Source organism: Nomascus leucogenys, chromosome 18 (assembly GCF_006542625.1).
Source record: "Nomascus leucogenys isolate Asia chromosome 18, Asia_NLE_v1, whole genome shotgun sequence".
Lineage (NCBI taxonomy): Eukaryota > Metazoa > Chordata > Mammalia > Primates > Hylobatidae > Nomascus > Nomascus leucogenys.
In genome coordinates, this window is record NC_044398.1 from 94829702 (window position 1) to 94855882 (window position 26181).

Here is a 26181-nt window from a genome sequence, read left to right on the forward strand (position 1 = left end):
GCAGTGTCAAATGCCAAGGTGATGATATAAGGGGCTCGCTTGCTCACTGCTCTCCCTTACTTCTTGCTATGCACATTCTCCCAATCCTATCTCACCCACCTCACCCCAAAATCATAGGAAATGAGCATAGGTGTATAAAAAAATCAAATACCCAATTAAAATCAGAAGACGTAGAAGAATGAACTGCCTCCTGTTAATAGATTACTCGATGGGTTTGACGAAGTAACAAACGCTTTTACATATTTCCTAGAATAATGGCAGGCAACCATTAAGTTATTCCCTGGTGATCTCCAGCTCCTGATATTCATGTCTTTATGTAATTTCCTCCCCTGAGTGTTGACTCAGCCTAGTATCTCATCTCTAACTAGTAAAATACTGGTTCTACAGTGATGGAAAGTTATTTGTAAGAATAGGTTACAGAGAGACTGCTGCTCCCCTCTTGTGTGCCGTTTCTTGGCCTGTTACTTGTCCATGTTGATAGAGGTAACCATTGCAAGCAGGTGATGAGCTGCCCTATACAGAGACCCACATGACTAGTAACTGAAGACAGGCTCTGCTAACAGCCAATGGGGGCTTGACAGCCTCGGATCCAACAAGCTGTTAAGGACTGAATCCTGGCAACAGTCATTTCAGAGACCCTGGAAGTGGATCCTCCCTCTGTTGAGCCTTCAGATGAGACCATAGCCCAGGCCAATACATTGAAACCTTATGAGAGGTCTGGAGGCAGAAGCACCCAGCAAAATGGCATTGAGAAACTGACATTGCAAATGTTTGTTGTTTTAAGCCACTACCTTTTGGGATAATTTGCTATGTGAAAATTGATTACATGTATCTATCTGTTTATCTAGTTTCCTATCATCTATCAAGTGATATCTTTTTCAGATAGAGATGCTTCCCATCTCACAAAAACTGAGCCTCAGAGAAGCTAAGCAACTTGCTCAATATCATATAGCAGGCAGGACGATTATTGCCCAAGATGCTATTATTTGCCTGATACTCTACTTTGTGCCTCTATTTTGTGCCCTTGTTAAGTCTTCATCTCATCCCCATGAAGTAGACATTTTTGTCCTCCATTTAAAAGTGAGGAAACTGGAGATAATAGAGGTTAAGGAGACTTCCTATGGCTACACAATTAGTAAATAGAAGAGCTAAGATCTACCATCTTTATTTATTTCCTTATTTTTTTGGTGGAGGGAAAGGTGTTGTCCCAATTTTCATGCTTTGTACATAAAGACACTGACTCATTGAGCATTTCTTTTCAGTGTTTTCTCCACTTCATGCTGTGAGCCAGAATTGGGAAGCATATAAATCTCTCATTTCAGAAAGTGCCACTTAGTGTCTCAAATCAGGAGTCCCTAATCCCTGGAATGCAGACAGGTACCGGTCCATGGCCTGTTAGGAACCAGGCCACAAAGCAGGAGGTAAGTAGCGGGTGAGTGAGCATTACCACCTGAGCTCCACCTCCTGTCAGATCAGCAGTGGCATTACAATTGTTATAGGAGTGTGAACCCTATTGTGAACTGTGCATGTGAGGGATCTAGGTTGCATGAGAATCTAATGCCTGATGATCTGAGGTAGAACAATTTCACCTTGAAATCATCTCCTTCCCACCCCATTCATGGAAAAGTTGTCTTCCATGAAATTGGTTCTTGGTGGCAAAAAAACTGGGGACTACTGTCTTAAATTACAGCTGGCATCCTCTCCGCTAAGAAGAAATGAAACTAGAATCTGAATACTTACTTTATGCTAAGTACTATGGTTATTCCCAACTTATAGATGAGAAAACTGAGGCTCAGAAATTCACTTGTTCCGTATACTATAGTTAGTAAGTGGCAAACTCAGAATCTAAGCCAAGCTCCAGAACCACTGTGCTAGGCAGCCTCTTTTCTCCTTCTCCTCCCTTCTCCCAGCATGCTGCTCCAGGTGTCCGAAGATGGGTGTCACTCTCAAGGAAGTTGCTCAGCATTTACCTCATCCCCTTGATACGAATAAAAACTTGACCTGTGGCAGATATCTTTGTTCAGGCAAGGACTTTGAGGCATATCATTTAAAGAGTTCCTGTGAAGAATAATCGCCTGATAGAGATGGTTTCTTATGAAGACCTTTATCTTATGAAGAGGAACTTGCAAGAGGAATTCTGGGCTGAAATGTCACATAGAAGCCAAATAATAACTACCAAAAGCCAAACCTTTAGCAGGCCAACCCAGAACCAATTACAGTTGACTAGATGTGTGAACATGGCACCTCTAACTAATTGGTAAGATTTGGCTCTGTGTCCCCGCCCAAATCTCATCTTGAATTGTAATCCCCATGTGTCAAGGGAAGGGCCTGGAGGGAGGTGACTGGATCATGGGGGCAGTTTCCCCCAGGCTGTTCTCATGATAGTGAGTGAGTTCTCAGCAGAGTTGATGATTTTAAAGTGTGTCACTTCCTTGCATTCTCTCTCTCTCTCTCTCTCTCTCTCTCCTGCCACCTTGTGAAGAGGTTGCTTGCTTCTCCTTCACCTTCTGCCATGATTGTAAGTTTCCTGAGGTCTCTCCAGCCATGTGGAACCGTGAGTCAATTAAACCTCCTTCCTCTATAAATTAGCCAGTCTTGGGTATTTATTTATAGCAGTGTGAAAACAAACTAATACACTGGTTTATTTCCAAATCTCAATGTACACTGGGTGGATGCCTGTTCTGTACATGTCACGGGGGTAGATATGTGGGTACGGACTGTGAGTTGAGCTCTCCTTTCTGGTAGAGGCCAGCCGGCAGTGGCATATATTAGCAATTGAACACAACACATTTAATAAATTGATAAGCCGGAGCAATAAAGTTACATACATAGAGAATAATTCTCTTTCTCAAACACATCTCCCTTCTTGTTTTCTCCATATGGGTAACTGGAACAATGTCTACCTCATTGCTGTCAATGGGAACCTAGAAGATTCTTGTTTAACGGTTGTTCACCTAGGAACTTGAGTTGCTTTCTCTTTTTTTCCTGGTTTTCATTTTTCTGGTTTCCCTAGGTGGGGCCAAAACTTGCATCACAGCTACAGTGTGGCAGTAATAAGTGCTAAGTCTCTTTATAGGCTTGACCACACCAAATTATGGAAAGAGCCTCACTGCTAGTAGTGTCTCCTAACAAAAAGAGAAACCTTAGGTGGAATGAAGAAGAAACAGGAGGTGTAAAAAATTCTAAAATAAATCTATATTTTCCAGGCTTTTAAAGTGACCAGCTCATGGCTCTTTAGCAGATTCTGCGTATGTATCAGTTGGCTTGAAAAGAGCCATTCCTAGGGCTGAATCTGAGGAATAAATGTCGGTGTGATAAGTGCTATTCTAGAGGTAAGCAGAAGGTTCAGTGGAAAGACAGACTAGGGACATGTAAGCCAGCTGAGGGGTTAGCTATACTACTGGAGGGGCAGGTGATGCTGAGTCAGGTCTGGAAGTACAGACTTCTATAAGTCATGGAGACCTGGAGGGGTGTTTGAAGAAGATGGAGCAGTGTTTATGGAAGCTCAAGAGTTGTGTCTTTAGATAGGCAAGGGAAAGCCATCTGCTGGTTTAAAGGAGTGACCTTCCATGATCAGGTCTCACGTTGCAGAAAGATCATTGTGTTGGTTATTCAGGGACTAGTGTGGGGGAAGACTGGAGGGGGTGGGGAGAGGAGTCCCAGGAGAATCTGTTATAGGTGAGAGATGGTATCAGCAAGAGTAAAGACAGTGGGGATAGGAAAGATGACGGGATTTGAGACAGATTTTGCTGCTTAAAATTAACAAGACTTGGCTGGGTGCGGTGACTCATACCTGTAATCCCAGCACTTTGGGAGGCCAAGGCAGGTGGATCACTTGAGGTCAGGAGTTCGAGACCAGCCTGGCCTACATGGTGAAACCACATCTCTACTAAAAATACAAAAAATAGCCGGATGTGGTGGTGCACGCCTCTCTTCCCAGCCTTTCAGGAGGCTAAGGCAGGAGAATCGCTTGAACCCAGGAGGCAGAGGTTGCAGTGAGCCGAGATCATGGTATTGCACTCCAGCCTGGGCAACAGTGAGACAGTCTTACAAAAAAAAATTAACAAAACTTGATGGACATCATAAGACAAGGGGCTATGGCTGTCTTGCTAATGACTATATTTATTTTCTGCATCTGGTAAGAGTGCAACACATATGTAGTAAATCCATGAATGAATAAATGTTGAGGCCACAAGTAGGCAGATTTTAGATTGGAGGTGAAAGTGTCAAGCTGTCATAGTTCAGTAACACAAAGAATTAAGATGACTTTTAAAAATCTGCCCCTCTTCAACTCAGTATTTATTCAATAGATTTCTGATTTGTAATTTTACTTATTAATAAGCATTTAGTGCTGGGGTATGGAAAGTTTTATTCCTCATTACACATGAACATATTGATGTCTGGTTTCTACATCAAACCCCAAAGAGTCTGGTCATTTGCAGACAAGGCATCTTTGGGTCTCACAGATGAGTTTTTGGACCTAAAAATATTAGGTTGGTGCAAAAGCAGTTGTGGTTCTTGCCATTGAAAAGTAACAGATATAGGTTACAACGAAGAGACTGCCTAACTAGTCAGTTAGATATCAGGTGCTATCTAATTGACTAGTTAGGTGGTCTCTACACTGTAACCTATGTCTGTTACTACTGTAAGATTCAAATGGAACCAACAATAACAGACACACTTTGCAACTCTGAAGCAAAGATTACATCAACCAACCAGTCCACTGGGGACCCATGGAAGACGGAGTTAAGAAATGGCAGTAATAACATGGAGGGAAACAACACACACTGGGCCCCATTGGAGGGTGGAGGGGGAAGGAGGGAGAGGAACAGGAAAAATAAAAATAACTAATGGGCACTAGGCTTAATATTTGGGTGATGAAATAATCTGTACAACAAACCCCCATGACATAAGTTTACCTACATAAGAAGCCTGCACATTTACCCTTGAACTTAAAACAAATGTTAAAAAATTATAAGCAACCCAAATTTCCATTAACAAAGAATAGATATTATGTAGCCTTTCAAAAGAAAGAAAGAGAAAGAGAAAGAAAAAAAGAAAAAGAAAGAAAAAAGAGAAAGAGAAGGAAGGAAAGAAAAAGAAAGAAAGGAAGGAAGGGAGGGAGGAAGGAAGGAAGAGAGAAAGGGAAAGAAAGAAAAAGAAAGAAAGAAAGAAAGAAAGAAAGGAAAGAAAGAAAAGAAAAAGAAAGAGAAACACTGGTTAGAGTAAAGGGACATACCCTAGTGGGTGCTCTGATCTGTCCCAGTGATTTTCAACTGGAGGCTATTTTGCCCTCCCTATGGAACATTTAGCAAAGTCTGCAGGCATTTTTGGTTGTCACAACTGGGGTGACGGTCCTTCTGACATCTATTGGGTAGAGATCAGGAAAGCTGTTAAACATTCTACAATGCGCAGGGCAGCCCCGGACAACACAGTATTTCTGGTCCCAAATGTCAGTAGTGCTAAGTTTGAGAAACCCTGGTCTAAAGACACATCTGAGAAAGAAGGGGTGGTATATTAAAGAAGCATGCCTCAAGACAGCATCCTAGTCCAGCTCTGACATTTCCTTGCAGTGTGATTTTGGCTAAGTCACTGAACTTCAGTGGACCTTGGGGTTCTCATCTGTCACAAGACTGGAGATAGAAGATCTCCAATGCTCTTTCCGTTCAAAATGTTATGAATTTGTAACTGCCCCCAAGGTCTTCTCATCATCTTCTTCTCATCATCTCTAGAAATCTGTTTTCAGTCTTGCTTGTAGATTGTTTGAGGGAGAGATCATGACAAGTACCCCACTTAGAGATGACTTGACCCTAAAAAATTATTTTGAAAAGTTTTTTATCCTGCAGAAGAACTTTCAGTGCACGGGTTATAAGTTCTTTCTTTGGAGAAAGCGTTGTTTCACATTTTTTTCCTCTAAAATTCAAAAGCCTGAACTCAACCTCACCACCCAGGTGAAAATGAGGAAGAGAAAGTAGAAGCTGGAACTAAAATCTGAAAATCAAGGTTCAGGAACCCAAGGACTCTTCAATTCCTGTTTTTATGTAAAATGGGGAATTTAACATCTACTTTATCTACCACCACTCCAACTTGCTATTAAGATAAAATGAGAAGTCACTCACATAGTTTAATTCCAGTTGTTTTAACAAATATTTATTGACTGAGCGTCATGTCCCAGGCATGAACTCACTGAGAAACATTTTGATTAGTACAAAATATTGTATAAATATAGGAATCATTATGAATTGCTCTTGATATAACGTGCAAGGTAGAAGAGGAAATGCCACCTTATGAGCAGATTACTTAGAGTGCAATTTACAAAGTCTTTTCTTTTTCTCCTGGGGTCACTTCACACTGGGATGTATGATCATTAAATATGACCCTCAGAGGCACTGCGTCTAGAGCAGGGAAAATTACTCAATTTTAAGACAAGATTTTAAACAAGGGCCCAACTGTTTTATCTACTTGAATTTGGGTCACTAATTATACCCACTAATCTTCAAGTAATGAATCTAACCACGACCTCATAAATTGTACAATGACAATGAGTATCCTTTCTGTCCTTTTTTGTCATAAAATGAGATTGATACTTCTTTTAATCACTGGTAGCAATTAGGTGTCTATCAAAGAAATGAGACAAAGAAGGGGAAAGCAATGGTGTGCTATGAGGGAGACTTGAATGAGTTTCTGTTATGCTGATGCTGTGTGTCCTTAAGCCTGTGTTTCTCCCTCTCTGATCCTGTATCCTCATTTGAAAAAAGTAGGATGCATCAGAAAATTTTTTTTCAAGTATTTTCCTACTTTCAAATTCCAGGATTCTACGTAAAATTCATTTGTGGCACTGAAGAAAAGACAATTAAATGATCAAACCTTACATTTCTCGCAGGGCAGATTATTTTTTATATGTTCTGAAATAAGGTGATACATTTGAATTTCCTCTAATTTATAATCATAATAAATAATAAAACCAGTTTAAATAATAGCATGGGAAATTTGGGCTAGAGAAGAAAGATTGTCTTATTGGCAATTTTAAGGGGGGTTAAGCCATTGAATACCTTCCCAAAATATGTTGTGTGATTTTTATTACTTGAGGTCATTAAAGGGAAGCTAGGAAAAGGAAGCTTTTCTTTTCCTTTTTTCTTGAGACAGGGTGTCGCTCTGTCACCTAGGCTGACGTGCAGTGGTATGATCATGGCTCACTGCTGCCTTGACCTCCAGGCTCAAGTGATCCTCCTACCTCAGCCTTTGAGTAGCTGATACTATAGGTGCACATGATCATGCTTGGCTGATTTTTAATTTTTTTAGTTTTTGTAAAGATGAGGCTTCACTATGTTGCCCAGGATGGTCTTGAACTCCTGGCCTCAAGTCATCCTTCCACATCGGCCTCTCAAAGTGCGAGGGTTAAAGGATCTGAGCCATCACACCTGGTTAGAAACATTTTATTATATATTTGGCTAAGTGCATTCCTTTCTAGAATGAAGAAGGTTGACCATAGAATAGAATGTGAAATGTTTTCAATGGTGCAATTCAGCCTGAGGACTGTTAAACTGGCTCATAAGAAAGTTTATTGCACTCAACACCTACATGAAAAAGTCTGAAAGATCACAAATTGGCAACTGAATATCATACCTCAAGGAACTAGAGAAACAGGAACAAAACAAATCCAAGGCTAGAAGAAGAAAAGAAATAACTAAGATCAGAACAGAACTAACCAAAACTGAAACAAACAAGCAAACAAATACAAAAGATCAATGAAACAAAAAACTGGTTCTTTGAAAAGACGAATTTGATAGATCACTAGCTAGAGTAACCAAAAAAAGAAAAGAGAAAGTTTAAATAAGTGTACTTAGAAATGAAATAAAGATATTAAAACTGACACCACGGATATACAAAAGATCATTTAAGACTTCTACAAACACCTGTATGCACACAAACTAGAAAATCTAGAGGAAATGGATAAATTCCTGGAAACATACAACTCCTCTAGCACGAATCAGGAAGAAATAGAAATGCTGAACAGACCAATAACAAGTCATGAGACTGAATCAGTGACGATAATAATAAAACACTGCTAACAAAAAAGTTTAGGGCCAGACAGATTCACAGATGAATTCTATCAAACATTCAAAGAAGAATTAGTACCAATTCTACTGAAACTGTTCCAAAAAAAATGAGAAAGAGGGAATCCTCTCGAACTCATTCTACGAAGCCAGTATCACTCTGCTAACAAAGCCGGGAAAGCACATAACAAAATAAAAGAAAACTACAGAACGATAACCCTGATGAATATAGATGCAAAAATCCTCCACAAAATACCAGCAGACTGAATCCAACAGCACATAAAAAATAATAATAATTCACTATGATCAAGTGAGTTTCATTTCAGGGATTCATGGATGGTTCAACATACACAAGTCAATAAATTTGACTAATCACATAAACAGAATTAAAAACAAAAACCTCTCAATTGAGGGCAGAAAAAGCATTTGATAAAATCCAGCATCCTTTTTTGATTAAAAACTCTCAACAAGCCAGACATAGAAAGAATATACCTAAAAATAATAAAAGCCATATATGACAAATGCACAGCCAACATCCTACCGAACGGGGAAAAGTTGAAAATATTGCTTCTGAGAACTGGAACAAAACAAGGATGCCCACTTCCACCACTTCTATTCACCACAGTGTTGGGAGTCTTAGCCAGAGCAATCAGACAAGAGAAAGAAATAAAGGGCATCCAAATCGGTAAAGGGAAAGTCAAACTGTTGCTGTTTGCTGATGATATAATGGTGATATGGTTTGGCTGTGTCCCTACCCAAATCTCATCTTGAATTGTAGCTCCCACAATTCCCACGTCATGGTAGGGACCCAGTGGGAGGTAACTGAATCATGGGGGTGGGTCTTTTCCATGCTGTTCTTGTGACAGTGAATAAATCTCACAAGATCTGACAGTTTTATAAAGGAGAGTTCCCCTGCAGATGTTCTCTTGCCTGCCACCATGTAAGATGTGACTTTGCTCCTCCTTTACCTTCTTCCATGATTGTGAGGCCTCCCCAGCCATGTGGGACTGTGAGTCAGCTAAACCTCTTTCCTTTGTAAGTTATCCAATCTTGGGAATGTCTTTATTAGCAGCATAAGAACAGACTGGTATACCTAGAAAACTCTAAAGACTCCTCCCAAAGACTTCTTTCTATTTATAGATTTGATAAATGAATTCAGTAAAGTCTCAAGTTACAAAATCAACATACACAAATCAGGGCTGGGAATGGTGGCTCACATCTGTAATCCCAGCACTTTCAGATGCTGAGGTGAGTGGATCACCTGAGGTCAGGAGTTTGAGACCAGCCTGGCCAACATGGTGAAACTCCTTCTCTACTAAAAAATACAAAAATTAGCTGGGCGTGATGGTGGACACCTGTAATCCCAGCTATTCGGGAGGCTGAGGCAGGGAGAATTGCTTGAACCCAGTTGGTGGAGGTTGCAGTAAGCTGAGATCCCACACTCCAGCCTGGGCAACAGAGTGAGACTCCGTCTAAAACAAAACAAAACAAAACAAAACAAAACAAAACAAAACAAAACATCAGTAACACTGCTATCCACCAACAATGACCAAATTGAGAATCAAATCAATAACCCGATTCCTTTTACAATAGCTCCAAAAATAATAAAATACCTAGGAATATACTTAACTAAGGAAGTAAAGAACTCTGTAAAAACAACTACAGAACACTGCTAAAAGAAATCATAGATGACACAAACAAATGGAAATACATCCCATGCTCATGGATTGGAAGAATCAATATGAAAATGACCATATTGCCTAGAGTAATCTACAGATTCAGTCCAATTCCTATCAAAATACCAATGATATTTTTCCACAGAATTAGAAAAAAGCAATTCATATGGAACCAAAAGCCCGAATAGCCAAAGCAATTATAAGCAAAAAGAATAAATCTGAAGGGTTTACATTACCTGACTTCAAATTATACTACAAGGCTATAGTAACTAAAACGGCATGGTACTGATATAAAAGTAGATACACAGACCAGTGGAACAGAACAGGGAATCCAGAAATAAAGCCAAATACTTACAACAAACTGATATTTGACAAAGCACACAAAAACATAAATCAGGGAAAAGACACCATATTCAATAAGTGGTGTTGGGAAAACTAGATATTCATATGTAGAAGAATGAAATTGGATTCCTATCACCAACCATATACAAAACTTAAGGTGGATTAAAGACCTAAATCTAAGATGTGACAAACTGTAAAAATTCTTTGAGAAAACCTAGGAAAAACTCTTCTGGGTATTGGCCTACACAAAGAAATTATGACTAAGACCTCAAAAGCAAATGCAACAAAAAACAAAAATAAATAATGTGATACCACCTTCCCCCTACAAGAATGGCCATAATTTAAAAATCAAAAAATAATAAATATTGGCATAGATGTGGTGAAAAGGGAGCATTGTTACACTGCTTGTGGGAATGTAAAGTAGCACAATCACTATGAAAGCAGTATGGCGATTCCTTGAAGAACTTAAAGTTGATCCACCATTTGATCCAGCAGTCCTACTACTGGGCATCAATGTAGAGGAAAATAAGTCATTATAGGAAAAAAGACACTTGCATATGCACATTTACAGCAGAACAACTGGCAATTGCAAAAATATGGAAACAGCCCAAATGCCCATCAATCAATGAGTGGATAAAGAAAATGTGATACATATATACCACGGAATACTACTCAGCCATAAAACAGAACAAAATAATGGCATTTGCAGCAACCTGAATGGAATTGGAGTCCATTATTCTAAGTGAAGTAACTCACAAATGGAAAACCAAACATCGTATGTTCTCACTTGTAAGTGGGAGCTAAGCTATGAGGATGCGAAGGTGTAAGAATGGACTTGGGGGACTCTGGCGAAAGAGTGGGAGGGGGTGAGGGATAAGAGACTACACATTTAGTACAGTGTACACTGTTCAGGTGATGGGGGCACCAAAATCTCAGAAATCACTACTAAATAATTCATCCATGTAACCAAACAGCAGCTGTTCCCCAAAAGCTATTGAAATAGTAATTTTAAAAAGTGGTCAAAACCAGTCGAGAGAACTTCACTTTCGTTTTTGATATAAAATAAAAGAAATAAAACAAAACAAATAAATGCGATATAATTAAACTAAAACGCTTATGCTTAGCAAAAGAAGTAACTGTCAGAGTAAACAGATAACCTACAGAATGGGAGAACATATTTGCAAACTATGCAGCTGACAAAGGACTAATATCCAGAATCTCCAAGGAACTCAAACAAATCAAATCAGTAAGAAAAAACAAATAATCCCATTAAAAAGTGGGCAAAGGACATGAATAGACCTTTCTCCAAAGAAGATATACAAATGGCCAACAAATATATGAAAAAGAATATCAGTTACTGTGTTAGTCCATTCTCACACTGCTGTAAGGAATTAACTAAAGACTGGGTAACTTATAATGAAAAGAGGTTTAACTGACTTACAGTTTTGCAGGCTGTACAGGAGGCATGGCTGGGAGGCCTCAGGAAACTTACAATCATGGCAGAAGGTGAAGGGGAAGCCAGCACCTCTTCACATGGTGGAGCAGGAGAGAGAGAGAGCAAAGGGGAAGTGCTTCCCACTTTCAAACAACCAGATCCGCTGAGAACTCACTGTTATGAGAACAGCAAGGAGGAAACCCATCCCCATGATCCAATCCCCTCCCACCAGGACCCTCCTCCAAAACTGGGAATTACAATTCGACACGAGATTTGAGTGAGGGCACAGAGCCAAACCATACCAGTCACTAATCTTCAGGGAAATGCAAATTAAAACCACAATAAGATACCACCTTACCCCAGCCAGAATGGCCATTATTAAAAAGTCAAAGAACAATCGATATTGACACGGATGTTGTGAAAAGGAAACAACTATACACAGCTGGTAGAAATGTAAATTAGTACAAGCTCTGTAGAAAACAGTATGGAGGTTTCCCAAAGAACTAAAAGTAGATTTACCATTTGATCCAGCAATCCCACTACTGGGTATCTACCTCCCCGCAAAAAGAAGTCACTATATAAAAAAGACACCTGGACGCATATGTTTACTGCAGCACAATCCACAGTTGCAAAGATACGGAATCAACCTAAGGGCCTATTAACCAATTAGTGGATAAAGAAAATGTTAAATATATATAATGGAATACTACTCAGCCATTAAAATAAAGAACAAGATAATGTCTTTTGCAGCAACTTGGATGGAACAGAAAGCCATTATTTTAAAGTGAAGTAATGAATGAAAAACCAGATACTGCATGTTCTCAGTCATAAATAGTAGCTAAGCTATGGGTACCCGAAGGCACACAGAGTGGTATAATGGACATTGGAGACTCAGAAGGGGGAAAGGTGGGAAGGGGGTGAGGGGTGAAAATCTATCTTTTTGGTATGATGTACATGACTCGGGTGACAGGTGCACTAAAATCTCAGACTTCACCACTATACAATTCATTTATGTAAACAAAAACTACTTGTATCCCTAAAGCTATGGAAACTAAAAATATTTTTTGAAAAAGAGTAAAAAAATTTAAAATAAATTGCCTGACAAGTGAAGCCAACTTGTATTTGAGAACCAGACCCTGTTTCATCCCGCCATGATTTTATTTTCTCCAAAAACTTGATCTGTAATGTCAACATCTATTCCTAGCTTCTGCCTTCTCTAGACTTGTTCTTTGTGGAATTGAGAGCTTACATTTCCATGACTTATGAAGCCTAGTTCTTTTTATGTCTTTAACCTCTGGCATAGCAAGTGCAATTGCTGAGCCAGCCATGGTTTCCGGACTCCCCTCTATGAGGCCACAGAGGAAAGAGAAGTGCCCATACACAGCTCAGAACCACCCTAGAGTAAAGGAAGGAGCTCCGTGCCACAGAGTTGCCCCTTATTAGAAACCCCTCTTTTATAAAAGTTTTCAACTTTGTCTTTTGAAGGCTTCTCCATCTCCATTTAGGAATTCCTCTTCAATTTCTCAGTGGAAGTTAATGAGACAATGGATTTACCCAAAGATAATTTTCTGGGAACACATCAATTCTGAAAAGCAAGATAAAAAAATTCCACACTTGGATGTTTTTAGTCAGTAAAAATACTTAAAATTGTTATGGTAGGTTATACTAGTTATTTATTGAAAGGTAAGCATGAAACTGAGCTTCCCAACGTAGTGGTGTGTTTCTTTGTGGATAACATGGCTAAATAGGGTACATGGAGTTAAATAGGGTTAATTAATAGTTAATAAGCAATATACCCTATTTAACTTAACCCTTAATAGGGTTAAGTTAACTTACGGGTTAATTTAAGGGTTAATAGAATTAAGTTAACTTAAGGGTTAACTTAAGGGTTAAGATAAATAGGGTTCATGAAGAAGGAACAAAAAATGCAGGTGAGAAGCTACATTTCATTTTATTTTAATATTTTAAAAATTAAGTTATTTTTATGGATTTAGGGGTACAATTCAGTTGTGTTACATGGATATACTGCACAGTGGTGAAGTCTGGCTTTTAGTGTATCCATGATCTGAATAGTGTACATTGTACCCAATAGGTAGCAGACACATTTAAAAATTATTTTGCTAACTCCAGGGTTTCTCACCTCTCCTGCTCTCCTCTGCTCTTCCCTCCCCTCCACTCCCCTCCCACTTCTTCTCTTCTCTCAGTTTATTCTGACTCCATGGTGAGGAACTAACTGGAGGGGCAAGTGGGGAAGCAGGAAGGCCAATTAAGAGTCTATGAAAGACATTCAGGTGAAACATGATGGCAGCTTGGACGGGGGAGGCAGCAGTGGAGTTCAAGAGAATTGGAGGGATTTGAGCCATTTTAAGCTTACATTGGGAGCACTTGGTGATGGACTAGATATGGAAAGAGGGAAGTAAGAGAAAGAAAGGTGTGCCAAAGTCAAACTGCTGTTACCCGTCCCAGAGGCCAAGGTGAGCTTTCACTGCTGGGACCCAGGACCTTTGAGGAGCCTCAGGAGCCCCCTCCACTTCCGCCTCTGTGCCAGCAACTCTGTGGAATCTAGTCCCTGCTGAGGGATCCTCTGTAGCATGGGGCTACCTTGGGAACTACCTTCTGGTTCTCCCCTCTTTTGAGAATTGTTACCTCATTTCAAGAGGTCAGACAGCTAGTTCTTAAAGGCAGAGGGGAAGAAAAGTAAGGGAAAGGCAGAAAGGAAAGGAAGGGAGGAAATAATTCAATCAATTATGAAACACATATACACACACACAAAGGAACTATCTCAGAGAACAACCTGCTTAAAACCTTTTAGTGGCTTCTCATACGGAGCTTTTCTATTGCCTACAAGACTGTACATTGGAAACTCAGAATTTGGTAGCTCTTCCAATAATTCCCTAACAGCATTTTGATTGCATATGACACCTATTATGTATCAGACATTTGGATTACATAGATAAAGAAGGTGCAACACATCTTCCCTGTAACAGTTCATAGCCCAATAGTGTGGATAGATGTGTAAGTGACTAATTTATTCTTGAAAACAAGGCTTCTACATAAAGACTTATAAGATATTAAGATAGCTAAATAGTAGTAGTAGTTAATTCTGCCAATGGCATAGCAGTGGAGAAATCAAGGGGGGCTGTGTAGAGGAGGTGACATCTAACTGGGCGTCAGAATTTAATAGAAGTTTTTGTGTCAATCAATACTGATGCATACTATGTCCTTTAAAAAATGTTATTTTAAAAAAAAGTTTCACCCCTTGACTCTGAAATGTATTTAGGGGTTTTCCTGAATAAAATAAAAATGCACAAGTGTGCAAACAGTTGTCCAAAGATGTTCTTTGCAGTGTTGTTTATAATGAGAAATTAGAAAAAATGTAGAGTGTCCATAATAAGGGACAGGAATATGCATACATTATAGTATGCACATAAATCAAATACCTACATTAAAATAAATATATCTCTATTGTGATGAAAAGGTATCCCTGATAAATTTTTGGCTGAAAAATAAGCAAATCAACAACACCAACAACAGCAACAACAAAGCCCAGCTAACAGAAGAGCATGAGTGGTATGAATGAGGCCTTTATATAATGTTTTGGGCATTTCTTGAATGTTTTATAGTACTAAGGGTGATGTCTGAGGAGACGATGGCTTTCTCTGAAGTACTGCGGGCTTTCCAAGGGCTCCTGAATTCCTAAAGGGAGAAGATTAATGCCCATTGCACAGTGGGGAAATTTAAGATAAAAGGATAGCAAATAGATTGCAAAAATGTAGGCAATCGAAAACAATTAACTGATTTTGCTCGATTTTCAAGCCTGGAGCTGCCCCAGAATTTCAGCTTGAGAAAATACAACTTGGGTTGTCTCAGCATTTAGGACTCAGATGAAGTCCTTCAAAGTGGAAAATTTCACTGTGATTTATTTTTTTCCAGATGTAAATATATAGCAATAATGCAGTTATAAAACTGGCATTGTATTAAACCATAAATTATATTTGACACATAATAATGTTGAATTACTATGGAAGTCCATCAGTGTGCAGTGGCATTACCAACCAACAGGTCATTGCTGCTTGCACCAGCCCTGTGACTTGAACTGCAATGAATAAACTTGTGGGGATCTTTGCTGTCAGGGTCAAAATGGAATAAACTCTATCTGAAAAGAGATACATCAGAGTCAAGCTAAAATGGCAGGGGCCCCAGGACACACTGATTCATTCCTTTGCTTAGTCATTCAGTAAATATTTACTGAAGACTTACTTTGTGCAGTGCTAGGCTATGAAGGTGGGTAAGAGAGACCTGGTGTCTGCCCTCAAGCAGATAACACAAGGATTTAAGAATTTCATGTACAAATTGCTATTTAATTACAGCGAATTCATATACTGATTTCTTGAAGATTTGGTCTCTTCTCACTGTTTATCAAGGTCAATGGTAAAGTCAGATGTCAAAGGCTAGCCTGTATGAAGTGGGGAAATTAATTCCCCAGAGTGGATTGAGCTACGATTCAAGCACGGGAATCTTGTCTACAGAGCCCCACCTAGAGTCAGGTTAAAGAATCTGAATTGGTCAATAAGTTCAAAGGGTCAAGATGAGATTAGTTAAGAGATGCTTCTAGACCAAGGACTTTAAACCAGCTCATAACAGCAGGGGAGTCCATGCATCAACACTTTTGTTTTTTGTAAAGTTGCTGCTTCCCTGTCGTCAATGTCAGTGCCTTGCTTGGGGTAAGCACTCCATAAGTAATAAACAGCTACTGAAAGGATGAATGAACTAAAAGTTCATATAACTTGGAGTTCAATAACATGGAAGTGTGGAGTATTACTATTATTATCATGAGAATCGCTGTGGGGGCTTAATCTGCATGGTGAGACTATCTGGACAAGTCATTCAGAGCCCTGTTTATGTAGGACTCTCACAGGGCCTCCTGGAGAAATGGGTACAGAAATTTTGGAGCCAACATCTAGATCTCCTAAATGGCTAATTAACACCGGTCTGAAAAAGAGAACCAAAGGTCCCCAAACTCCTGGGGATGAGTTAAGTGACGGGATGAACATTCATGCTGGGATTGAAGAAGATTGGAAGAACTCTGACAGCATTTGTGGTCAGTGGAGAGGCAGAGTGCAGAATTATTTTATTTATTTTGTTTTTTTGAGATGGAGTCTCGCTCTGTCACCCAGGCTGGAGTACAATGGCACTATCTCAGCTCACTGCAACCTCCGCCTCCCCGGTTCCAGCCATTCTCCTGCCTCAGCCTCCTGAGTAGCTGGGATTACAGGTGCGTGCCACCATGCCCAGCTAATTTTTGTATTTTTAGGAGATGGGGTTTCACCATGTTGGTCAGGCTGGTCTCGAACTCTTGACCTCGTGATCCTCCTGCCTTGGCCTCCCAAAGTGTTGGGATTACAGGAGTAAGCCACCACACCCGGCCGAGGGTGCATTTTTAAGAGTTTTTCCTTCCTAGGGAACACGGTCCATGTTTCTTCTGAGAAAGAAAACTGACACAGCAGGACCCAGGCTGCCTTTTGGAGGAGAAAATAAATACAAGTAATTTGAGAGGAGACTTTCTTCTCCTTGGCCATCTCTTTAAAAGTGGAGGATTGTCCCTGCGTTAGCTGGCTGAGGATAATGTGCTCACTTTTTAGTGGAAGCTAAATGATGAGAACACATGAACACACACTGAGTGGAACAACACACACTGGGGCCTACTGGAGGGTAGAGGGTGGGAAGGAGAGGATCAGAAAAAATAACTAATGGGTATTAGGCTTAGTGCCTGGGTGATGAAATAATCTGTTCAACACACCACCGTGACAAAAGTTTACCTATATAACAAAGCTGTGCATGCACCTCTGAACTTAAAAGTTACATAAATAAATAAATAAAAACATGTAGTCAGCTAGGGCCCTCTACAGAGCCATTTCACCATCCTGTGCACTGTGTTTTCACAGTCTCCCATCTCATTTCATTCCATGAGTTTGGAAATCTTGTCTCCCTCCCTACATTTCAAACAGCTCCTTGTCATGCCAACTTATTTTACAAAGAAGAAAATTAGAGCACACCACCCATAAGAACATCGTTCTATGAAACAAAGAAAATGGTGTTGTTTGTATCTGAAAAGAAAGTGGAAAACTGAAGTAGCAACGAAGGAACATTAGCCCCAAAATCCTTGAGAGAAGTACTGCAGAGGCACGGGTGGATTTGAAGGCTTCGGTGGAAACTCTGCACATCAGCACTCTGCAAAGTCCTGGGGAAACAGAAGTGGATGAGGCACAGTGGTCCTTGCTCTCTGCCATGGCCCTGATATTGAGAGAGGAGAGTTGCCTTGACCCCTTCATGGCACTTGTGACAGGGATGTGTCTCGCTTACTCAGCTGCCACCACTGCCATGCTCAAACTACTTGCAGAAATGGAAGCATGCATGTGAGCAGGTGCCAGGGCCAGGGTGAGTGCTTTTGGGCTCCAGCCCCACGGCAGCATCTAGGGGTGTGTTACAATTAATGCTGTTTTAGCAGTTGCTGTCCCTGCACAGTTAAGTATTAACCAGCTCAGTGGAAAGTCAGGGTGACAGCCTTTTACACCCTGCCTTCTTCTTGTTTGGCATCCATGAAGAATCAGGTCACGCAAATGTTTCAAAGATGATGAATGCAAAGATTTTATTAAGCAGTGGAAGTGGCTTTCTGCAGAAGGGGAGCTGAAAAGGGAATGGTGTGGGAGGAAGGTGATCTTTCCCTGAAGCCCGGCCTTCTCCTCTCTGAAGTCACGCTGTCTGAAGTTAAGCCGTATCTATCTGTAGTCTCCAGTGCTCAGTTGCTCCTTCTTCTCTTGACGTTCAGCCACTTGCTAGCTGAGGTCTGGGGTTTATATGGGCACAGGATAGGTGAGTGGGGTGGGCCATAAAAGGCAACATTTGGGTAGGAAAACAGGGATAACTGTTGTTATTTCGGGCTGTGGTTTCCAGGCTTGAGAGTGGGGCTTTTGCCAGGGAACCACCTTTTTCTACTTAGTATTTCCCTGCCTCCTGTCCATGTCAGTATCATCAGGCTGTGCTCAGAGTGTTGTGGAATGAGAGGTCCCTAGTTTAATATGGTGGGTGGGCTGCAGGAGGAACCTTCTGAAAGAGGTGATGGCCAGGAAGGAAATGATAAGCAGGTGCTATCTGAAGAGGAGACACTTCAAGCAGGAAGTTTCCATTTTTTTTTTAACGAGGGTTGTCAGAGCAGCATCATTCATCATAGCTAAAATGTGGAATCAATCTAAGTGTCCACTGACAGATGAATGGAGCAATATGTTGTTTATCCCATCGATGGAATGCAATTCAGCTTTAAAAACGAAGGAAATTCTGACATGTTACAACATGGATGAACCTCGAGGTCATATGCTAAGGGAAATAAGTGACACGTACTGTATGATTCCACCTACACGGGGATACTTAGAATAGTCACATTCATAGAGGCAGAGAGTAGAATGAAGGTTGCTAGGAGCTGGAGGGAGTGGGGAAAGGGAAGTTACTGCTTAGTAGACTAGAGTTTCAGTGTTACAAGATGAAAAGAGTTCAGAGTTCTGGAAATTGGTTGCCCAACAATGTGAATGTATTTAATACCACTGAACTGCATCCTTGCAAATGGCTAGGATGGTGCATATTATATTATGTGTATTTTAACACAATAAAAATTTGGAAAAAAATATGAAAAAGAAGGAGTGGGTGAGAATCAGTATGGTTTGTGGGAGGAATGGTAAGCAGGTGGTGTTGCTGAGAATAAAATGAGAAGTAGAAAGAGAGAGAGGTGAGGAGAGAACAGACACCAGTTTTATTCAGTCTGGAGATGTTCTTTTGGGCCATGCACTGTTCTAAGAAATGGAGGTATTGTGGAGCTTAGAATCCAAAGAGGCTTGACCCCGGTGTTTAGGTGTTTGGGTCTTCTCATTCAGGCAAGAAGGAGTCATTGATGGTTTCAGCAGGAAAGCAGCAAGATCCGATTTGCATTTAAAATTATTCCTCAGGCTGCTGAATGCAAATGAGTTTGGAGGAGGCGGCATGGAGGAGGGAGGCAGAGTCACTAGTAACCAAAAAACAGATGATATGGGCTTGAACCGGGAGTAAGGTCTCTGCACCCCCCTGATTTCGCAAGGTGAGCTGGATCTGGGATGCAGGGCAGTTGGGGGCACCCTGGGTGGAGGGCTGAAGTCCCATCCTTTGGTTCTGTAGGAGCAATAATCAGGTGTGCTGTGGAAAAGGGAAAACATTTATCTGCCCCATCTCCTCGGTGGTGCTTTCTTGCAGCGAAAATTGTGAAGTCGATAAGTGGGAGGTGTGATTGATTTCATCTGGTACTCCCCAAACCGAGGGTGGTCAGGGCAGCTCTGCAGACCACAAGCTGGCTACGGGAGATGAGAACACCAACCCCAATTTGGGAGGCAGGCCATTCCTAATTGAACTGTTGAGGGAATTTTGATAAATGACCCCGCCAAAGCAGTGAAATTAATAAATCATGCTTGAGGCTGAAAGACTGTTTCCTGAGGGACAGCAGCAGTACTCAAATCCTGGTGGTTTGGAAGGGGCTGGAGCAGGAGGCAGAAAATTCACGGTGTTTCTGGGCTTTCTGGGAGGGCTGGAGGAGCCATAACCCCAGTTAGTGTGGCCACCATTCCATTCTTTTCAAAAGCAGAATGAATTTGTATTCTGTGTGGGAGGACGGAGCACCAAGCTGCTTCTTAAAACTGAAGGTTAAAGACATCTTTTTCAGACTTAGCAATGGGTGAATGGGTTCTGATAGAGAAGATGGCAGCCTGCATCGTTGCTCAAATCAAGCCGGAGGGGAAATGAGGGGCAGGGCACTTTGCTGTCTGCAATGGTTTCTTTTTCTTTTAAGGGTTAGCAGCATGAAGATCACTGTCTTCTAAACTATCTTCCCCCCATATTCCTGGGCTCTGAGTTGGTGCACCCTGTCCCAATGAGTCAAAGCCATTTGCAAAGAAAAATTCAGGTTCATCTTGGCACATGGCCTTTCATAGCACTCAGGGACCATTTCCAGGCTCACACTCTTACCATCTGTCTTTGTGTAGAGAATAAAATGAGGTCTCTGGGAAAAGGAAGTGGAATGTAATCCTCATGAGGCTGGCATCATCATCCCCTTTTGACAAATGAGGAAACTGAGGCCAAGAGAGGTTAGTTAACTTGCCCCATGTGGATTTGAAATGTTGGGTAGGGTAGGGGATAGTAGCTTCCGGCACTTTCAAATTGATGTAGGACTTGGAAGGCCAGGAGTCTTCCACAGACCTCTTGCCAATCACTCTGGAGAGAAAACCGTCTCTTTCACAAACAAGTAGGAACATCTTTGCCCATCACTTTTTGGCAAAACCATTAAACCCAGAGCAGGCCAAGCATGGTGACTCACGCCTGTAATCCTAGCACTTTAGGAGGCTGAGGCAGGCCAATTACTCGAGGTCAGGAGTTTGAGACCAGCCTGGCCAACATGTGAAACCCTGTCTCTACAAAAAAGACAAAAATTAGTTGGGTGTGGTGACAGACACCTGTAATCCCAGCTACTTGGGAGGCTGAGGCATGAGCATCGCTTGAACTTGGGTGGCAGAGGTTTCAGTGAACTGAGATCGGGCCACTGCACCCCATCCTGGGTGACAGAGTGAGAGCAAGCATTAATTTTTTTTCTCTGTCTTGAGAAAAAAAAAAATCCCAGAGCAAAGCAAACTCTGAAAGGAGTTTTGGGCTTAAAAGAAGCCTGATATTGTAGGATTATAGGGTACTATCACATGTATTCTGTCTTTTATTATTGAAACTTCAGTGGTTGTTACTTCATGTAGAGCAATGAATAGACCACATAGAGTTTCTTGAACGGTAAAGTTATGGGAACTCGTGGAGATGAGGTGTTGAGAAGAAGATAACAGTTTCCCTTCAGAGGGTGTTACAGATTCCCAAGACCCTCAAGAGTTTTCTTCAGAGGACTCTGGCAGCATGAAAACCCCACTTTTCCATTCTCAGAAAGGTTACTTTTATTCTTCTTCCCCCTCCATACAAGTTTTTGGATATTCTGGATACCTTTCTGTTGTAAATATCTAATGCAACAAGGTCCCTACACATTCTGGAGTGTTTGCTGGGAGATCACGGGATGCAAATGCAATTTTTCTCACAGCACCTTTCATCACTGCTCAGTAAACTTTCTGCAAAGGGCTAAATATAAAATATTTCCAGCTTCGCATGCCACTTGGTCTTTGTAGCAACTACTCAACCTTGACATTGCAGTGGGAAAGCAGCCATAGACAACTTATAAGTGGATGGGCGTGGCTGTGTTCCAATAAAATTTCATTTACGAAACAGGTGGCAGGCTGGATTTGGCCTTTGGGCTATAGCTTTTGTTCTGACCTCTGCCCTTAGTAATAATCATAGCAACCCCATGGGACAGGCACGGACGAGGACACTGGGTAGTTAGGATCCTGAAACCCGTATGTAAGATTTGATCATTTGTGATAATACTGGAAAGAGTGTAGAATTAGGAATCAGGAGACTGGCTTCCAGACTCTTCTCTCCCATTAATTTATTTCATGGCCTTCACCTCTCTGGTTCAGTCTGCTCCAATGGCACCAGGGGAGTTGTATTAGCTGAATTCTAGTGATTGCAGTTAACAAAACTTTATTGCATGCTTGAAATTTGCAAAAAGGGTAGATCTTAAGAGTGTGTGTGCGTGTGTGTGAGACATTCACGTGGAAATAGTAACTATTTGAGGTGACAAACAAGTTATTTAGCTTGTATATGCATCTCAAATCATCAAATTGTACACGTTAAATATATACAATTTTTAATTGCCAAATATGGCTTAATAAAGTTTAAAAAGTCTATCCCTGGCTACAGTATCCTTTTGCCCATTTGAAGCTGAAGGCTTTGGCATCAGGGAAACATTTCCCTGAATTCATCTGCAGCCATTACAGTGATGATTCGGCTCCAGTAAACATGCCACGTGGATAGGTGTAAGCAGATGTTGCTATGATTAGCAAAATGCAAAGTCATTTACACATGTTCAGAATTCATAGTAGCTTTCGGGGACTGTGCATCTTCTGAACTGACAGACACCAAAAGTGCAACTACTACTATATGACAGTCTGCCTAGTTTTTAACGTGAAAGAGGGTGCTCCCACTCCAGGCATTGTAAGAGAGCTAGTGCACTGGAAGTCAGGCAAACCTGGACTGGAAATCCAGCACTTTCTTAGCTCTGTGACCTGTGGTCAAGTTATCCACCTTTTTTTCACCCTCCATTTTCCGTCAGAGAAACAGGAGCCGTTCCTAATTTTATTTTGAGAACTCAACAAGAGAATATGGACAAAGCAGTCAATGTAGTGCTTGACATGTAGGAAGCACATGTTAATGTTCACTATTATTTTTGACATTACTAATATTAATAGTTATTACTATAGTAGCAGCAATAATAGTGGGAATGGTAATAAATACTGACAATAGTGACAGCTACTCAAAGCAATGAGAGTAGCAATGTGTCATCAGTGACTTTCCTGTCAACTGGTGCCTTGAATGAAACACCACCAATCTACTGTAACTTTTCTAAATATCCTCTTCTCTTGAACATTTGAACACAGAACGCTAGTGTCATGAGATGATTCTCAAAGTCCTTCACTATTATTCTGAAATCTGTGATTTGGAGAAGAACAGTCAAGTATAATTCCACTCCTTGTGCAGCACTGGGTTACTAGAAGAATGCCACAAGCACGATGAATTTTAAATCAAATATGAATATATTGCTTCATAGCACAACGTGGAGATCAGGAAGGGATCCTAAAGACCGCTGGTTGACTTCCTGGGAGTACAAAGAAAATAAAAAATGAACTATGGTCCTAAGTTAGTAGCAGAGAGGACATGCAGTCTGCCTGCGTGACCTGGATGGGTCTATGTGTGGATATTCTGGGAGACGACACGGCTCAGGGCAACTCACATGTCAACTAGAAGAGTGGACTCTGGTCTTGGAAAATTCCACTCATGAGATTTTCTTTTCTTTGGTCTGTATAAAATGAAGGTCATATAATCTTTAAAAAATTGTTTTCTTTTTTCAGCATTTACATTAGGGCACAAAAAGGTCATATGATTTTATTATATGTTTTAAGTAAAACGTCTGATTGAACAAGGGTTGTAGTGGGCAGGTGCATTAATTTATTAGAATTTTAGAGTGTCTTGTATTTACTGTATGTCTGTGTACTAAGCACCTCGTTTTATTCAGTTTGATGTAATCTTTTCAACAGTCCTTTGAGCCACATCCATATCCCCACGGTGCAGATGAGGAACCGAGCAGGAGTCATTGAGTTACAGGGATGATGACTGTCCGAGTCAAAGTCTGACCAATCCACAAGCTCTTAGCCTTTCCAGCATTCCTATGTTTATTTTTGTTCAATTTTATTTTACTGTGGTAAGAACACTTAACAGGACATCTACCCTCTTAAATTTTTAAGCATTCATTGTTAAGTATTAAGGTTTATAGGTAGAATGTTGTTCAACAGATTTCCAGAACTTTTTTCTCTGGCTTGACTGAATCTTTGTGCCTGTTGATTAATAATCCCCCATTTATTCCTCTTTCCAGCCCTGTAACTACAATTTCACTCTGGATTCTATGAATTTTATGATTTTAGATACCTCATATAAATGAAATCATGAAACCTTTGTCATTCTGTCACTGACTATTTCACTCAGTAATAATATCTTCTAGGTTCGTCCATGTTGTCACATATGGCAGGATTTCCTTTTTTAAGGCTGCATAATATACTGTTATAAGTATATATCATATTTTATCTATCCATTCATCCCTAAATGGGCATTTAGATTGTTTCTTCAACTTAGCTACAGTGAATAATGCTGCAATGAATATGAGAGGTTTGATTTCACTTCCTTTGGAGGAATACCAGAAGTGGAATTGCTGGATCATATGACAGTCCTGCTTTTAATTTTTTAAGGAAACTTTATGCTGTTTTCCATAGCAGTTGTACCATTTTGAATTCCAACCAACAGTATGCTAGAACTCCAACTTCTCTATATTATCGCCATCACTTATCTTTTTCTTTATAATAGTCATCCTGATAGGTGTGAGGTTTCTCACTGTGGTTTTGATTTGCATTTTCCTAATGATTAGTCACATTGAACCTCCTTTCATATACCTGCTGGCTATTTGTATGTCTGTCTTCTTTGGATAAATGTCTATTCAAGTCCTTAATTCTAAAATCTGGTTACTAGTTTTTCGGTTTTTTTTTCCTGTTGAGTTGTAGGAGGTTCTTATATATTCTTTAGAGTAACACTTTATGAAACATATAGTTGGCAATTTTTTAAAAAATTTGTAGGTAGGTTGCCTTTTTATTCTGTTTATCTTGTGTTTCTCAACATTTTATTTGGTGATCACTTGTACAAATACCCTGGATTGCTAGTAAAAATGCAGAATAACACACACTACAGTAGATTTATTCATTAAGGATGTCTAACAGCAAACTACATTTCTAGTAAACTCCTCAGAAGATTCCTGTACACATAAATGTTTAATAATTACTGCACGACACTTTCTTTTTTTTTTATTATAAAGAAAAGAGGTTTAATTGAATCACAGTTCCACAGACAATACAGGAAGCATGGCTGGGAAGGCCTCAGGAACTTGAAATCATGATGAAAGGTTAAAGGGAGGGAAGCAAACATGTCTTACATGGCCTGGGAAGGAGGAAGAGAAAGAGAAGGGGGAGGTGCTTCACACTTTCATAAACAACCAGATTTCATGAACTCACTCACTATTACAAGAGCAGCAAGGGGGAAATCTGCCCCCGTGATGCAACCACCTCCCACCAGGCCCCTCTTCCAACACTGCGGATTAGAATTTGAAATAAGATTTGGGTGGGGACACAAATCCAAACCATATCAGTGTCTAAAGATTTCTGTAATCCTTTATGCCAGAGCATCTAGACCTCACGGCTTTACCCCTACCCTCCTGGCTAGCCCTTCTAGATTTAAAGAACTCTTGCTGGGTTCTGACTGGTTTCCTTATTACCAGTATCCTAAATAAGACAATGCTTAATAAACACTTAGCACGCAGCCTGGCATAAAGTAAGTGCTTAATAAGTATTATCTATAAAATATTATAATTTGAATTTAATCTACATATTATGTAAGTGGAATAAATATTATGTATAGAAATATTATCTATGTTACCCCTTCCCTGGCTAGACAAAAAAGCCCAGAGAAGCATGCCAATGCTCTGGGGCCCAGACCATCACCATTGTCACCCTCTGAGTACTGATCAGAGTATCTGAAAACTAGCCACATTTTCCTTCAGTAAGAGTGAAGCAAGAATATTCTGGAAATTTAAAATTTGCATTTATGGAGTCATCATTAAGGTTTACTGGGTATCACTGAAAGCACTGAAAAAATCTGGTCCTTATTTTATCTTCTGCAAAGGGTTTGGTTCATATTTGATGTTGAAATTCCTACAGATCTTCTTCTCCCCTAATCCTCCCTCTGTAATCCTATGTCTCTAGTTCTCTCCTGCCTGATTATTAGGAGGATTTGAGTTGTATGGTATTTAAGAGTGTTTCCCAAGTTAACTGTTCTCACCTGGAAGCTGAAACTGGCTCCCTTCCTTACATCTTATACAAAAATTAATTCAAGATGGATTAAAGACTTACATGTT